Raw genomic sequence first — 12,111 nt, 5'->3', positions numbered from 1 at the left:
TCCTTGTCGATAATCGCTTTATAATCGCCGCTTCGAGGACGAATAATTACGCGAGCGGTCGGCTGCCCCGTAATTAACCACGCCGTGTCTGCCCGAAACAACGGATATGCAGAGGCGAACCATTACAAAGAGTCATTATTTTTGCGGGAATTGCCGCCTCTTCATGGGGCCGCAAGTTTCGTGAACTACACCAGTAGCTTCTATAACCTGCACTTATCGGTTGACAATATAATGGTGGCCACGTCTCCCTTCTTCTTCTTTCGGTGAGTTCACACACGTTATTGGGATGGAAGAATATCTTTGAGATTTTTCAGTGTTCCTTTTCGTAAGACTTTTGCACGGTATGACGATATTTTTGATGGTTTTATGGATTTTTACCCTGCAGATTCTTAAACTTGTACTCCTTACGAGATCGTCTTTTTCACATTTTTGAATATTCCTTTTGCTGCGGAGCTGCTGGGGGGACAAGGATATTTTTGGCAATTTTATCGCTGCTTCTTCTCTTAGATCTTTAAACGCGTATCAGGAAGTAGCTATTTATGGGTTCTGGCAAAATTTCATTTCATTCTGTTATTGCATTTGGCGTTTAGGTAGTTTTCTTTGCTGGTTGTGTTTCTCTATCGTTAGGGAAGTTTCTTTTGTGCGAAAGCCACCCTCGAAACGTTCGAAGCTTTCTTGAAAACGATTCCTTTAGTCGGCTTAAATTCTAAATAATCCTCAGGCCTAAATAAAAGAAAGGAAAGAGAAAGAAACATAGTATAGAGATACAGCGACGAAAGCGGATAAAGCACTGGGACTAACACAAGAATAACGAAATTTTAATCTCCGGTTCTTATTATTCCATTTTACGAAACATGTTTTATTGTTAGCGCGATAATCGAATAATCAGAGTCGCTAAACACTGAATTAGTACTGAATATTAATCGTTATTCTGATTGGGAATTACCGTGGATGGAGTGGTGGGGGTGACGCGGACTATAACTATAATGAACCGCGTTAATTGGAACGTTGCCGAAGAGCCGATAATTAAGTCCAGCGGGGCAGAGGACGTCGCTGGCCAATTAATAGATCTCATAGTTCATCGGTGTCTACCGCTTGTCGACAGCTCGTAAGTCCGTTTTCACGGTGAAACGTCGCCACTCTCGACGGCTCATTAATATTCGTGCGAGGCGGTTCGTCCTTAATCGATGATTACGCGGTGATCTGGCAATTAGCGCGTCACTCAGTTTTTATCGATTCTTTTTATCATCAGGAATCTTGTCCCTCGTCGAGATTCTCAGGTTTTTACTTTGTATCAAGTATGGAGATATTAGACACCATGGTGGTAGGTTTGTTTTACAGTTGATGTTTGCGCAGGTGGATTAAAATCGATGATTTTTAATTGGCCCTTTATTCGATAATTTGATAAACAATTATTGTAATTTTGGGTAAAGTACAAGCTATAGGTGTCGCTTTCACGATTTTACAATCTTTCGTCGTAAATGATAATCGAAATACTTTGTAACATTTCGTTCCTTTCGGTATCGAACTTGCTAATATCGTGCAGGGATATTTATTAATACTCGTAATTGGAGACTCGTAAAATCGCACTAATAATATTAGCTTAATGGTACGATGGCCCGGAATATCGAGGCGATCGATTGGTTCAGATAATTAATTCTTGGTGTGTTAGTTTTAGTTTCACGTGTAAAACGGATCTTCGATGATTTATCGAGACGGTTTAAGTGGAACATAATCAATCCCAGTTTAAATAGTATTTATCCCAATACACAAATTTATCCGATACGGCATTCTAGTTTGCGGTTCGGTAAATTGAAAAGCGATTTTTATTCGAGTAGATGTAATTCTGTTATGTAACTCCGTAGGGTTCGTTCGTCTCTCTTTTCAAAAGCATCGACTAGAACCAGGCATCGACGAGCTATCGCAGCCACTTTTGGATGGTACGAGAAGAATATTGAAATGTCATTTCATTTCGATTCTTATCTTCTCACCAATTATATATCGCAAATCTGATTCAGCAGCAAAATTATCACGCTCGTTACTCGATAAAAATCCACTTTATTGATACTCGAACTTTCGCAGCTGATAAAAAGGGCGTATCGCCAAACATTCTTCGAGCACCAATTATCACCACATCACTGCGAAACTATGGTCCGTGGCAGCTTGGAAAGTATCGAAACTACCTTCACCTCGAATCAGAACACTTCACACAACAATACTATAGCATCGAATCTTCTTTCTCTCCCTTTCTCTTTCTCTCTCTTTCTCTCGTAACAACATCTTCTCAACGAGCTGCAACGATCTAGAACTGAAAACCAGACGAAGACGAATAGCGCTAGAGAAAGGAAGATAGAAGACGAGGGAAGACGAGGAGGAAGCAGTGGAAGAAAGAGACGGAGAAGCGGCGTTGTGGAGGAAAGGGTGGGGGTCGTCGAGGGCCGCGAGTTCAGAACTGCTAATTATGTAAATTGCCAGTGTTGCAAATTACCCTCACAGTTTGCGTTCATTCTGCACACAATCCACACGGTCCCTGCACACCTCGCACGGAATCCATCCACTCGGATACTGTTACTTCCTTCGAGAAACAGAGTCTTCTCTATGGCAGACGGAGCGAAGAGGAAGGAGCAGTAGAATAAGAAGAAGAAAGAGAGGATGTTGGAGATGGAACGAGATCCTTCTGGTACCCATGGAACGCCGGTCGTTCGTCATAACCGGTACTCAACGACGCGCCACTAGCCAGGTACAACGTACAATGTTTAGCTCCGTATGAAAAGTAAAGCCTTGATGGATATTTTCATTGCCGCGATGACACTGGCGAGAGCCGTGAGAGAATCGTCCAGCGATTCACCGATCGATTGGGTGTTGGATGGCCGACGGCCTCGATGATTGGGTGTTGCGCAGGATCTAACGATAAGTGATGGATGGAGGATAGGGTTCCGCCACGATTTTTAGGTTTGTTTAACTCGGCCCGAGGTTCGGCCGCATTGGGTCCGCTGGGAGAGCGAAGCCGATGGCAAGACAGTGCAGTTGTTTGAGAATCTTCGGCAGTTTTGATGTTTGCCAACTTGTTTGCTCGCTCTTGCACAGATCTTACGTATCTCGTATCCTCAGTAGATGGAGTTGTCTTGGGCATTTTTCTCATTTGATTCGTTCGTTCCTGGTTGAATATCGAGGTTTGCCGAAGGGGTAAGAGAGACGAGAAGGAAACGGAGTGGTTTAAGGATTTTAAGGAGGTTTGCTGCTTTCGCGAGTTTCTTTTTATCGCAGAGATTTTGGTGCGTCGTATTTGTTGGTGGATCCTGCAGTTTCTTGAGAAATGGAACGAATCTGACGAAAATCGGCCCGAGCAAAAACAGCTGACACGTTAATTTCTTGGTCGAAATTACACGCGTGTCTCCACCGTATCGGTTACCAGGGCCATTAAACGTATCGTTCCTGCGGTTTCGTCCTTGCTCTTCTAATTATGGGAATCGCGTTCGTGCGGCACGTGAAAACGTCACGTAACGCTTTTAAGGTTTAACACGAGGGAAGGAAAAAAAAAGAGGAAAAGAGAAAGATTTTGTTCCGATTGCCCCGTGCACGTCACGCGGAGAGATACGCGGACGCTGGCATTAAGCCGGCTCTGCAACCGCGAGGGACGCGAAATCCTCAATTACTCGAGGAGCGCTTCCTGAACGAGCTGCGTGCCCGAACTTCTTCATCCTCCGTCTCAGCCACTTATCCTCCCTAATTTACGCGCATCCTCGCACTCTCTTGTGTACCGGCGTGGCGATGTTTCGTGGCCTCGTAAACGAGGTTCTTCCGCTTATTACCAAACGGTATAGGACAGTGCGATTATTAATTTATCTTCCTTCTAATTCCGCAAGCTCTAGTTTCTAATTCCTCTTGATTCAAGATGAATCCCCGTTCAAGATGAACCCAATGATATCGCGCCATAATTCTTCGAATTTTTACGCTTTCGCGGCAGGTTCCGCGAATGCGTGACTTTGGCTGCCAGCGATTGTAATATTACGAATAGCACAAAAATTATCGTTGAATGAAACAGGCGAGACGCGTCAAAATGTTTAAAAAATACCACTTCAAAAGGAAACGTAATGGAAGGCCGTGGAAAGAGTAAGAAACACTCTCGTGAAAAATTGCCCGCCCGCTGATAAAATCAAAATGCCTCGTTCAAAACACCTCGCCGTGAAAGTGTGAATATTTGACGTCTCTTATTTCTTTGCTTTTTCGCTGCGAGTTTAATTCAATCTAGGAAATTTAAACTAGCTCTCCGTCATCGTATTGGTTTATAGCGCTTATTAACTCGCAATTCCTCTTGAACCTTCGAGAATTAATCCAACCGTGTATCGTCTAAAATTGTCAAACGCATCCTCAACCAACGAATGAAGCAATCGTCTTTGGAGAAACTGTCAATTTTCACGGTTTGCAAAATTCGTAAAAATCGGCAAATGGCGTAAAGATTCCATTGGCCTATCGAGACGCAACGCAGGACCGATAAAGTGGACCGTGCACACGAACAAATCGTTTAATCCGAGCCAGGGCCCGATCGAGGTAATGACGGCCATAAACTGCAGCCACAGAAGGGTGCACGAAACGCGGTGAAAGAGAAAGAGAAAGAGAAAGAGAGAGAGAGAGAGAGAGAGAGGGGCCAAGGTTTCTGGTCCCGAGCAGAATTGGGCCTGACAGGCGAAATGGGCCTCGCGGTCCCGGGCCACGTATACCTGACTCCTCTTTTCCTTTTCCTTCTTCCTCGTCCTCTTCGTCTGCTTATCCTTCTTCTTACTCTTGCTCGTTGCACGGTCGATGCGTGTCCCTCTGGATCGTTTCTCTTTCTCTTGTTTCTCGACGGACGTGCAACTCGGATGCCACAAGTCTGCGATCCCAGATGGAGGATCCGGTTCCAGGAATCGAGCGTGTAAAACATCGGTTAAAGGCGTGCTTTCCGAGCGGGAATCGATGGGAAAACAATGGGCCGACAGCTCCTAAAGTGTCTGACAAATGTTCCGCGCGTGTTGCCCATCGCGTTCTCCAGCATCGCGGATTTTTTTAACGGGGAAATTTTGGTTGACGTTGAACGAATATGGGAGTCGTTAGAGGATTTTTGGACACGTTGAAGTTTTTCGACGAAGTTTCCTGGGAGAGACGCGCGGAATGGAATTGAGGGAAGTTCGAGGCGTGATTGGAATTTGAAGATTTTAGAGAATGGGATAGAGAATTTGAGGGAAGGGGGGAGGAGAGAAGGTGGGGCCGAATGATTTATCGGTTAAGGGGTTTTTATCTGTGGTTGACGGCGTTTTGGAATTTTCAGATTTAGCAGTTCGAGGATTGTTTTAGACATAGTACGACTTAATGGAAATTGATTCCGTTATCGTAGTTCTCGCGGGTTTGAGAATCTTAGGTCCTCCAATCTTTACGCTGCTTTTTTGGATCTTTGAACTTTTGATTTCTCGCATCTTTGAACCTTCGAATGTCTGGCCTGGTCTCCGGATTTCTATGAATCTTTGAATTTTCGAACCTTCCAATCTTCCAATTTTCAGATCTCTGAGCTTTCTAAAAATCTACAAATAATCGCATCGCAAATCTCCTTTAAATCCCCACCGTCAAATCCCCCGCAATTTCCAGCTCAAAGCTAAAAAATTCCAAATTCTGTAACCATCGAAGCTCAACTTTCATTTTCCCATTATATTCGCAGTAACGAAGGAGAACTTCCGACGTGGAACAGCATCATCCACGATCGGCGTTTCCGATCCGTGCAGTCAATAAGTCACCAGCCGCGAGTCGGAGCGGATGTTTGCATTTGAATAACACGTTGGTCGACACGAGCTTTTTCCACGACTGCGCGACGGAGTAAACGGACGACCGGGACGTGGACCACCGAGCAGACCAGGTAAGCACGCTCGTAAAGTCGAAATTAAAGCTGGACTAAGCAAACTTGAGGACACACAGGATTCACCGATCGACGCGTCTTCTCCTCTAAAAATCCTACTTTCTTTTTGATCACCAAAAGGACGCGCAGAGACTGATCGCTTCTGCCAAATAAACAATTTTGTCGAGAAAATATGAGAACGAAGAGGATATTTAATCGTAGATAATAAGCAGAAGAAACTTGCACGAAGAAAGAGATCTTCCTTATACTCGTCTCATTCTTTAACTTCGGCGAATTAAAAGTAAAAGTGGACAGGAATACGATATTACAAAAAATATGGAATCTCTTTCTGAACTCTACCTCCATCGAATTTTCTACTAATTTCGTTGTTAATTTGAAATTAACGCGGCGGTTATCAACGGTGATTTTCTTTACTTCCAACGTAACAGAATTCCAAGTCGATCTCTTTTTTCATTTTTGTCTTCTACGAAACACTTTTCACGCGATCCAAACTTTTCATACGAATTACTTCCACGTCCAATATATTTTTCTACGTAACAGTAATTTTCCTTTTTTTGAAACGTTCGAAGCAACTATCTTCATCGTTCTTTTCTATCAGAAGATAAATGTAACACGTCGTATATTCTTCAAATTACCACGAAAGCAAGTTACTCGGATGTTTGATGAATCTAACATTGCCAGCTATGTACCGATAAAAATTATCAAAATGACTGGGTTTCAAAGTCAACGGGCGTACTCGCGGAAGCCGCGACTATTCTGTGGGCGTCGATCTCGTTCCCGGAAGCTGAGAAATCCGACGATATATCGGGGGTCAAGCGATCCGCTTGGATTCGAGACACAAATCGGTGGAATGGCGGTTGTTCACGGTAGGTTGAGCAACATCGAGGAAGACGTTGCTCGCGATATGATTAGAGGCGAGAACTCGCGGTTAGATCGATAGCGGAACGTTAACGGCGTGGAAATCGCGACGATCTGCAATTTTCTTTCGCGCTTCCTGCATCGAAGCGCCGCGATGCAGATTCCCCCATTGGCGTCGATTACTCAATGAAATCGAGATCGATTCGATATTTATTGATTGTGCTTCCCTTCTTCTTTCTCCATTTTATTTTCTCTTTCATCCTTTCGCGTTCGATAAGATCGGACGATTCTTTGCAGATCGACCGATTGGCTACTACGGCAAAAATCTTGAAACGTTTATCCTGTGATTTATCTTGTGATCAAATACGGAAAAATACAGCTGTAGGAAGAAGAGTTCGAAGAAACAAGTGAATTAAAATACTATACATGAGAATGGCGTTTTCTGAAAGACACAACTTATAAAAAACAAATCGAATATCGATTAACATCCGTGAAAAGGCGAAAGAATTTACAGTGTCTTCTATCGAAGATCAATCAGCCTCTCGGTATTTAATTCTCAATCCCTCTGAAGCAGTTCTATACAGCTGCATCAACTAAACGAAAGAAGAAGGACAATTCTTTAAAGAAATTCAGTTCTACATTTATTTCAAACGTCGTTTAAAATCCGTTAAATCGACAATTTACGAACACTCTTTGAAAATAACTAGCTGTTCAAAAAAGGAACATTCGACCAGTCCACGAGCTCTTCCATAAAATTCACAATTCCTACAAGTATTTCAAGCATCGCGAAAAATTCCTTAAATCCAAAAATTGACAAATCGGAAAAATTCTACGTTTCCCGTAAGTCCACTCTGACTTGGCCGAAATCGTTCGAAAATCTGTTCGCTGAGAGTCAGTCAGTTCAACAAACTCTCGGCAAACATAGCCAGTCTCCATCGTGGCAGCCTCTTACCCTCGAGCTGGCCATCCGGAGGGATCGAAGTCACCGGGGAACACAAATTCGCGTGTCCCATCTAATACCATAAATCTGTCATCCGGCGGCGGGGGAACAAGCTCGTTTGACTCGCGCTGCTTTGTCGGTGTGGAACGCGGCGGAATTCGCAATTTAGGCTCGTCGCCGGGCCGCGCGTGTAAGAATCAGTCCAATCGAGGGGATCTCCGTGGAGGCAGCGGTCGGAGCCGCGAGAAAGAGATAATTCTTTAAGGGGGCCCACGTTGTATGCGTGTATACTGTCTTATAGGTTTCTCTGTCTTTCGCTTTTCTTGCTCCTTGTTCCCTTCTCTTTCGCCGCAACCAGGCACAAGGTGTTCCAACCCGGAGGAACTGGACAACGAGCCGTGGAAGTGTCCGACCTTCTGCCCCACGCTCCTCCTCACACCGTGGATACACCCCCGACAATATTGTAAACAAAATGGTACCAGTATTTCATTGGTAACCCGACACCCCCTTCGTTGAACCCACACGCATCGCCTTCCGCCGCCTCCTCGTATCTTCTTCCCCTTTCTCCAACTCCTCCCCTTCTTCTTCTTCTTCTTCTTCATCTTCTGCTGCTTTCTTTTTATACTTTGACCGACTTGTTTGGCTCAGGTTTGAGTTTTTTCGCCGTTTCGCACTTGGACTCGACGCGAACGGTTTTTGGCAACCAGTATCTGTCGTATACGTGGTAGGTTGATCATTTTGCTATTGTAAATATCGAGCGTAGGTCGAACATAGGAGGTTTTATGAATTTTAGCGATCGTTAAATTTTCAATGAAGCACATTGGTGGTCGATCTTTGAAAAGTGATGATTTTTTAAACGATTCTTGGTCGTTATAGCAGTTCTGTTAAGTAGAAAACGAGAGAATAGTCGTGTGGCAGTTGGGCAGCACTCATTTCGAAAGCCTCTGTATTTATTTTAACAAGTAAATTCTCTTGGAAGGAGTTCTTAAATCGAAAGATAAAGCAGGGAGATAAATACAGATTTTATCTTGAAAGTTTCACAAAATTGAACGACTCTACGTGGCTTAATAAATGTTTCCTCGATTCCAATAAACATATTAGATTGTAACGTATGTTCGTTGGATGATGCAATAAAAGTAGGATGGTTTTTATTATAGTGCGCTATTTGCATATCTAAAGTGGTATACAAGAGGAGTTTCTTTTATTTTACATGCCGTTCCAAAAATAATTTCGAATTCCATAGATACTGTATTGAAAACGAGACTAGCTTTAGATCGAACGAATCTTATTTCCAGTGAAAAGGGAGCGGAATATCGGTCATCTAGTATTTCACGTGACTTCAATTGAGTTCTAACAACCCGACCACGAAGTGTCGACCGCCATTCGCAAGAAATCTTCGAGCCCAGGTGCAGTCATAGTAAACCGATGTCAAGGAATCTCGCTCTGATAATAGGGACTGGTTCCAAAGGTGTCTATATACGGTTGCCAGAAACCGATCCAAGCGTTTCACTTTGATCTCGAGGAACTGGTCTTGAAGAATCACCTAGAATTACTCGGTCTAACTCCAGTTGTTCAGATCTACGTGAAATTTCACTCTGGTCAAGGAAACTGGTTTCTGTGAACATAAATACAATCACGGAAACTGGACGCAATTGTAAGAATTCTTACACAGTCCTCGTTCTTAACAATTAACCTCATAAACTTCCTTTTAATTTTAAGTCTAACAACGTTCTCCCACTTTTTTTTCCAATAATGAACTAGGTAGCTTTTCCAGCGCGAAAGAAACTGGCTCTATTTGTAATGTACCATTTCAAGCTCTATATTCGATCAAATAAAACGAGACGCCGTTCCGTCTTCAACACGTTAATTGACCTTGTTTTCTCTGGGCCCATCTTTACTCTATCGAGTTAGCAAAGGTAAATAAATCTATGTGGTCAAAATCTAAAGGAAATGAAAACCTAATTTAGAAATAGAAAGCTACTTCTATGAACGTACACATTTTTCACTAGATATAGAAACCTACTTTTATAAACATTCACATCTTAATCGTTTCGACATTAATGTTCCTATAAGTCGTAAAGTAGCTTTTCGAGAGATCGTTGTATTGTTATTATTTTTCTGGCACCATTGGATAGAACTAGGTATCTCATTTCAGAAATTACAAATCTGTAACTTTTATAAAACTTAAGTGTATTATAGTTTTCATTATGATATTAGAAAATTTCGATAGGGTTAGGTGAAAAGGCTATAAATAGTAGAACATCTGCTAAATACATTTATTGAAAATGACCCATAAACTTTACATTATTTAGGATTTTACATATTAAAGCATAAATGATGCGAACGAAATAAGATTTATACTAAAACACCTAGAAAGTAAAAGCGGTGAAAAACGATTCAACTAATTCTCATGGCCGACAGTGTATCTGTCAAGCTAGATTAAGCAAACATATCTATTATTTAATTAACAGATTTAGCAAATGATTTTTATAACGATACAATGAATACAGAGCGATTCTTTATGATTATGAAAATCGTAAATTGGTACTGATTGCGCACTAGTAGTTTGCGCATCACGTGACCACGCGTCTGACGCGACTCGTAAACATAAATGGCGTGTCGAAGATGCAAGAGTGAGAGAAGCTCAAACTGCGTTTTAAATCATCGAACAATCTTCCGTTCACAGGTAAATCGTTGGACAAGTCTGATTACCCACTTCTCGCAAAAAAATCGATCAGAAATTGCATTAACAAGGTCTTAATAGCGCCGGCCAATCTCCATTCGAACAATCATATCGTTTCTCCTAGTGGTTATTCCCTTTTTGGAACGATACGAAACGATTCTAGGGAATAAAAAGACGGAAAAGACGGAAAGATGGTAAGGAACGTTGATCCCGCGGGAACGTTAGCACTGGTAGAAATGCAAATCCAAGGGAAATCGAGGCTGTAAGAAGTTAGCTTCGCAAACATGTGGTTAGATGGCTGAGGTTGGCCCAGGTTATGATAGGTTCGCGTGGTTGGGCCACATTAGACAGATCCACGGATCGAGATCTCGAATCGTAGAAATTCCCCGCTCCTCGACTCTCGACAGAGAGATGATACTCGGTTATTAGGCGTGTAACGCTGTTCGAAGCCTTTTCCACCGCTTTCTATACGGCCGGCCGGCACGGACTTCTCGTACACGATTCATCTTATACGAGTTTGCATCGTTTTCAGCGTGTAATTCAGCGGTTTTGATTCTACCATTCAGGAGGAGGAATCGTAAAATCAGGGAAAATTGCGGGACACCTTCCTTTCCGGATTCGAGACCCGGATAGAAACCGCCTTGTGGAATTCTTCGATTGGATCGCGTTTTGGTAAGTTGTTAATCAATTACGTAAAGTAGATTAGAGCGAAGAAGATTCTAGTGGTACTTGACAGAGCGTTTATTATTTTATGGCTAAGATTGTTTTAATAGGTTCGATGTAGAGTTACCGAGATTGAGGTTAGGTTATGCAGATTTTACAAGAAAAATTGAACACGCATCGAGCTATTAGAAGAATAAACTGATTAACTGTAAGAAAGTTAGTACCAGAATATAGTATATTCAAAGTATACGTAAAGCCTTATTACCAAACTCATGTAAACATTTTTCAATTCCACCACATCGAATATTCTTCAAAATTAACTTTAATTTCTCAGTATAACCATTATCTGAATACTAAAAAACTAATCTTGCAACTCCTCATATTCTCAATTTTTCAAACCTAACTCAAATCTACTCCACCAAAATCTAATCCCACTTTACAAAAGATATTACCGGTATCCTAAATGCAAGTACTAAATGAAAATATTGTTAAAATATTCGATTTTCGATCTACCACCATTCTTTTCATAACCTATAACGATATTTCAAAATAATCACATCGAACAGGTGTGTAACACCTTTCACCCCACCCCTTTTAATCGATTCATCGAAAGAATGAGAATAGCTGGAGAACAATCACGGAAGGAATTTCACGAGTTTCTCCAGCACTCGAGGAGATCGGACTTTCGTTCGATTGTATATTACGACACCGGTTTCGCTGGCTCTCGAACCGACGCGATAAAAATGCGTGCACCCGGCTGCTGAACGAACAACGTCGCAGCTGATGGACTTTATGCTGACGCGTTGAACGTTCTCGTAAATTTGCATAAAGTTCGCTGGAACGACGATCCGGCTGCGGTTAAGTCCGTTTATAGGACTGGTACATATAAGGAGGGTGAGTTATTGGGTTCGATATATAGAGGTAATTTACAGAAGCGTGGCTAATGATGGCATAATAAATGTGTTTTAATTAATTGCTATATGAAAAATATCTTCAACATCCTCGAATGCTAATTTCGAATTTCTGTAGTTTTTAGTTGCTTTAAGTAATGTTTAAGAATCGTTAATTCTTGGATATTAG

At 42.1% G+C, this 12,111-nt stretch overlaps 1 protein-coding gene across 2 annotated transcripts in view; it reads left to right on the top strand.

Moving 5' to 3' along the window:
* The first annotated feature begins 10,285 nt into the window (after positions 1–10,285).
* LOC100648228 (organic cation transporter protein) overlaps positions 10,286–12,111 on the top strand; it is a 140,911-nt gene continuing 139,085 nt past the window's right edge. Inside the window, exons 1-2 of one of the 2 annotated variants that reach the window (XM_048412335.1) lie at positions 10,286–10,371; positions 10,935–11,040. The gene's annotated coding sequence lies outside the window, so the exon portion shown is untranslated. Of the gene's footprint in view, positions 10,372–10,900; positions 11,041–12,111 lie in introns of both variants that reach the window. The other variant, XM_048412334.1, reaches the window with a different exon arrangement.

The sequence above is a fragment of the Bombus terrestris genome, chromosome 15 (assembly GCF_910591885.1).
Source record: "Bombus terrestris chromosome 15, iyBomTerr1.2, whole genome shotgun sequence".
Lineage (NCBI taxonomy): Eukaryota > Metazoa > Arthropoda > Insecta > Hymenoptera > Apidae > Bombus > Bombus terrestris.
Note: the sequence above shows the minus strand (reverse complement) of the source record. Positions and strands in the feature narration are given on the sequence as shown.